Source organism: Engraulis encrasicolus, chromosome 6 (assembly GCF_034702125.1).
Source record: "Engraulis encrasicolus isolate BLACKSEA-1 chromosome 6, IST_EnEncr_1.0, whole genome shotgun sequence".
Taxonomy (NCBI): Eukaryota; Metazoa; Chordata; class Actinopteri; order Clupeiformes; family Engraulidae; genus Engraulis; species Engraulis encrasicolus.
This window is the reverse complement of record NC_085862.1, coordinates 52,994,537-53,000,536: the sequence shown is the minus strand read 5'-3', so window position 1 is coordinate 53,000,536 and position 6,000 is coordinate 52,994,537.

Below are 6,000 nucleotides of genomic sequence, written 5' to 3'. Positions count from 1 at the left end.
TAGTGTAATACAATACATAAGTCAATATATGATTTAATTAATAAGCCATATACTATGGGATATAATCCAATATATGCAACAGTATACTTTACAGTATAATGCAATACATAAATCAATATATGATTCATCAATAAGCCATATATTATGGGATATAATTCAATATATGCAGTAATATACTGTACAGTATAATGCAATACATTAATCAATATATGATTCATCAATAAGCCATATATTATGGGGTATAATTCCATATATGCAGTAATATACTGTACAGTATAATGCAATACATTATTCAATATATGATTCATCAGTAAGCCATATATTATGGGGTATAATTCAATATATGCAGTAATATACTGTACAGTATAATGCAATACATAAATCAATATATGATTCATCAATAAGCCATATACTATGGGGTATAATTCAATATATGCAACAATATATTGTACAGTATAATACAATACATAAATCAATATATGATTTATCAATAAGTCATATACTATATGGGATATAATTCCATATATCCAACAATATATTTCACAGTATAATGCAATACATAAGTCAATATACGAAAACGGCAATAATGTCTATATTCTCGTATACTGCAAAATATATCACTTTATATTGTGCAATATACTGCTGTACAATATAAAATGATATATTGGCAAACAATATATTGTAGTATATTATAATATATTTTCATTTCATATATTCAAAAATATATTTTCCTTCCGTAAGGGGGAAGAGAGTCAGCGCGGGCAATCTACAGTAGCTGCACCTGATAGTTTTTTGACAGATACACGCTTCAGTGCTAAAGTATGCACCCGGGACCTTGCATCGCAAAGCGATGTGTCTCAGAGCATTTTTTTATTATTATTTAAAAAAATAAATGAAAATAAAATAAAATAAATTCGTTTTTTTCCCATGGCCCTCCCCCTAACTCCGATTTTTTTTGCCATGGCCCTCCCCTCCACCTCATTTTTTTTCATCATGGCCCTCCCCCCCCTACGCACCAGCCCTCCCCCCCCCCGGTAAATTACGAACAGTCCCTTAGCAAGCAAAGCCGAATGAAACTTGCGCATGGCTTTCTGGGCACACCTAATCTTTTTTTCCTTCAGCAGAGAAGTGGGGCAATGGAGGCTTGCCATTTAGGGTAAGGGGCCATTTTCACAGACAGGGCTTGGGTACACCTGTTCTGGTTCTCACCGACGGTGTGTGTGTGTGCACAAACTACCGCTTGGTAGCACTGCCGTTAACATGCTCTTCTGGGGTCAGAAAATAAATGGTGCATTTATTGCAACTCATCACCAACAAACTCCAACAAAAATGTTTTCTGTTCATCTCTAAAGAGTCAATATAGTCTAGAATCTGTCCTGTGCCTCATCAATGCGAGCTGCTGCCGTTGATATTTAAGCATAACTTCTCCGTTTATTTTCTACTCGAGAAGAACATGTTAATGGCAGTGCTACCAGACGGGAGTGTGTGTTGCTCAGCTCCACCAGGGGGCTCGGGAGCTACACACACGCACCGTCAGTGAGAACTAGGCTAAGGTACACCCCCCAGACTACGTGGAACAGATGTGTGTGCTTCAGGCCTAATCAGTACAGAGTATAATTTGATTGGCACTCCTGTTGAGCCAGCTACCCCCCAGATCAATATTTTGTGCACTTTTCCACTGCCGGTTTTCTGGTAGGCCTACAGCTTGACACAGCGCAACTCGGCCGCCACTTCTTGCTTTTCGATTGGGCACCACCCAGTTCAGTCGAAAAGCAAAAAGTGGCAGCCAAGTTGCGCAGTGTCGAGCTGTAGGCCTACCAGAAAAAGGGCAGTGGAAAAGAGCCTTAAGTGGGCTATTCAAACTTAAAATAATATTTCCTAACTCGTTTCAGTGGTTGACACATGCCGTCTCTCTGTGGTTGTCAATAGAAATGTGCTTCTAACCTGTAGGCCAACCGTATCTCACTCATTTCGTGAAGTATTCACGAAAAAAATAGATTAATTTTCGTGGTGCATTCACATTATTGCCCGTTTTTCGTGGTAGGGCAACAAAACGCTGCCTATTGACTTGAATTGCCCGACTGTTGCCTAGCGACCCACTAGTTTGATGCCCTTTCGGTAGCCTACCGTCACATGGTAATCAAACATTTCAAACAAGCAATTTAGGGTTAGGTTTAGGGTCAAGGTTAGGGTTAAGGTTAGGGTTAGGTTTAGGGTTAAGTAGGGTTAAGGTTAGGGTTAGGTTTAGGTTTAGGTTTAGGTTTAGGGGACATAAGGCGTAAGTACCGAAAGGGCGTCGAATTAGTGAGTCCCGAGTGTATCAGCAGTGTTCTGTCAGCACCCCCTCCCCGCCCCTGCAGACGCTTGGATAACCATAGCAGCAGTGGGGCAATTCAAGTGAATAGGCAGCGTTTCGTTGCCCTACCACGAAAAACAGGCAATAACGTGAATGCACCACGAAAATTAATCTATTTTTTTCTTGAAGACTTTACGAAAGGCATGAGATAGGGCTCTGTAGGCATTGCACTGCTACACTGGCGACCCGGGTTTGATTCCGGCCCGGCTCTTTTGCCGACCCTACCCTGTCTCTCTCTCCCCACTGGCTTCCTGTCTACCTCAAATGTCCTGTCACACAAATATAGGCCCCCCCAAAAAAACATACGTATATATACTTGTAAGTAGGTCAGGACAACCGAAGAGATAAACTAGAAACTTTGTACCAAGTGTTGCTTTAGGGGGGTCTATCTGAGAGATATCTGACTTTCACTGTTAGTATGTCACCCATGCAAGGGGGCAGCCCAACTGGCATGTCAAGAGAACAGTGCGGTGGGCAGCACCATGCTCAGGGTACCTCAGTCATGAAGGAGAATACTGGTAAATCATTCCCCCCCATCAACCAGCTGGTGTTGGAAATCAAACCAGCAACCCGTGAGCTACAAGCACTTGCCTTTGACTGAAACACTTTGAATACAAGTAGTACAGAATTATTGTCAATAATTCATAGAATGATTAACAACGATGTTGTCTGTCCTTCAGGCGGAGCACTGCCTCCACGTTCGCGACCGACATCGCCACCTTCAGCGGTAGCCCAACCGCCATCACCAGACATGTCAACATCGCCGTTAATAAGCAGAATACTGCCATCATCAATACATCCGTCTACGTCAGCATCGTCAGAAGATGGCGTACGAACCACCAGCCTCACCACCCAGCGCACCTTGCCCTGGTGTAGACCAAGGCCAACCATCAATGGACACCTCAGCTCAAGATCAAACAGAGGTCTACCAGTAAATTATTGCTTTTTACACTACACATCAATAACCATCAATGGAGTTAGACAGCTGTGATGACTGATAAAAATGACTGATTACCCACCTGCTGTAGACAAGTAGGATAACTCATTTAGTGAGTGCACAGTAAAATATGTGGTGCTAATTCTTCACTTACAGAGTGGATTTAACACCTTCTGGATTGTATTTGGTCCTAGAGTTCTATCTTAAGTGCATTTTTGGCAACTTGTGTATGTTGAGACCAAGTGTGGATCCAGTGTATTTGCCGTTGCTGACATGCATTCCTTCCTCTGTCTGTGTGATGAAGGCAAACCACTCTCCAGGAATCTGTGGCTGATAGCTTTCTTGTGTATAGCAATCTGCATAGTAGTGGGACCGCTGGTCATACTGATAGCAAAATGCCTGCCCCCTGCTAACGAAGCACAGGTCTCCAATGGTACGTTCTCTGGAAAGCTAACAGGTGACATAATAAATGCATGCATACATAGTACATACAGTACATACATATGTATACATACTGTACATACATACATACATACGTACTTAGTACATAGTACGTACACACACACACACACACACACACACACAAACAAACACACACTCTCTCTCTCACACACACACACACACACACACACACACACACACACACACACACACAAACACACACTCTCTCTCACACACACACACACACACACACACACGCACACACACACACACACACACACAAACACACACTCTCTCTCTCTCACACACACACACACACACACACACACACACACACACACACACACACACACACACACACACACACACATACACACACACACAACCGCCCGCCAAAGGTGTCAAAAGTTTTAAAAAAAAGTAAAACAAAACAAACACTGCTTCCTTCCAACACATGTAACTTATCTGAGTAGACAGTAGACCTGTGCACGTGTCTTGTAATCAGCTAACTCTGTGCTGGGTGAATCAAATTCATGGTGGATTCTTAGTGGTGGTTTTTAGTGTTTTTGAGTAACAACGCAGTCTATCTGCCTCACTTACACCATGGATTTTCTTTTACTTTAGCAAGTGTCTCAGGGCAATGTCCTGGCGTCTTGGGAAAGCATGGGTTTCTCAGGACGGCAACTAGGTGTCCTTGGACAGCAGCTGTGTGTCCAAGGACAGTGTCCTGGTGTCCAGCGACAGGTCTTAGTGTCTCGGGACAGCTTACAAGACACCGGCAACAGTACAGTTCAATTCTAACTCGCGCTGCTCAGAGTACGCCAGGCCAAGTCATTCCGTAGTATAACAGCTTCTTTCTTTAAAGTTCCTGTGAAACTGAAACATGCTTTATAAAAGTACCAATCATGACTATTACAACTCTTTCCTTTGCTCTTTTCTGTCTTCCCCCACAGGACAAGAGGAGTAGCGCTGTGGAGCTGTTGTGTGTAAAAATGTAATTTGTGTAGAAGTGTAGATAAGGGTCGGCATAGGGTGGGGTGGACCTTAGCCCAACATCATGTGAACCAGACCCACCCAGTCAGAAAGGTCTTTTTTTTAAATGTCTGACTGTTAATTAATAACAGTAACCTACTGTATGTCTGTCAAGATTGTCATTGGTCCAGGTCGTCTTAGTCAAAAGAGTGTAGTTGAAGGAAACTGGGCTTCAACCATGAAGACTTGAGAGGCAAAAATGAAGATTTGACTTTTATTAACATTGTATTTGTACATAAGATTAGTTGAAGCGGCACAATGTAGGATGACATAGTTTGTGTGGTGCCTGTGGCATGCCTGTCTCAAAATCTACACCGTCATGAAAAAATGCTGTTTAAATAAGCTCGCTGTGAGAATGTTTTTCATCACAGAATGACAGCAGTTGATACAAATCTGAATACGGTATGTAAAACGATTTTTCGTTTGAGAAGTGACTGAAATGTTTCCCACAAAACTTGTGGCGGACCACTCTGTCAAAACGTTACATTTGGGGTTCTCAGCAGACGGACCGTGAAAGTGGTTGCGAGAGTCATCGTTCACTTACTTATGACTCAAATAAGCATCGGCTGACTCGGGACAGTGATTAATTTAAATTGACATCCTACATAGAGCCCCTTTAACAAGGCATATGAATCTCTGTGGCGCAGGCTCCTGTCTTCTCGTTTAACTCCGCGGAAGGAGTGCATATGGAGGAGGGCGCCCCCTTTACAGATAGGAACCCACTGGTGACGGTGGTAGGAGGGTTGGAGATGGCTGAAAGCAAAGAATAGAGTTCGAATATTTTTTTAAAGAGAGACGCGACAACAATGTATTGGCGGGGGGAAATCATTTAATTAATGATCGACTTGATAAGCTTACATTCGTATATAACACTACAGTAAACAACCTAAAATCTTTGTAAATAACCTCGATTCTTTTTTATTAACTAAACTTGTAATATAGGCTATTGTTTCTGTATAGCAGCCAATAACAGTGGAGCACGTAGGCCTACTCTTCATGTGCCTGCCCCATGCAATTCCTGAAGATCTTTGTACGCACAAAGCTGCCTGGTTAAAAACGTAGGCCCTAAATAACAGAGCAATGGAGAAAATGTGACATTTAGATAGGCTACATCTAATGGGTGAATTATTGTGTAATGGGTGATGTCAATAAACTGTGTTTTTTTTAAAAACAACATCTCCTTTCTTCTTTCAAATGGGTTCCTTATGAATTATTATTTAGCCTACATGTTTCT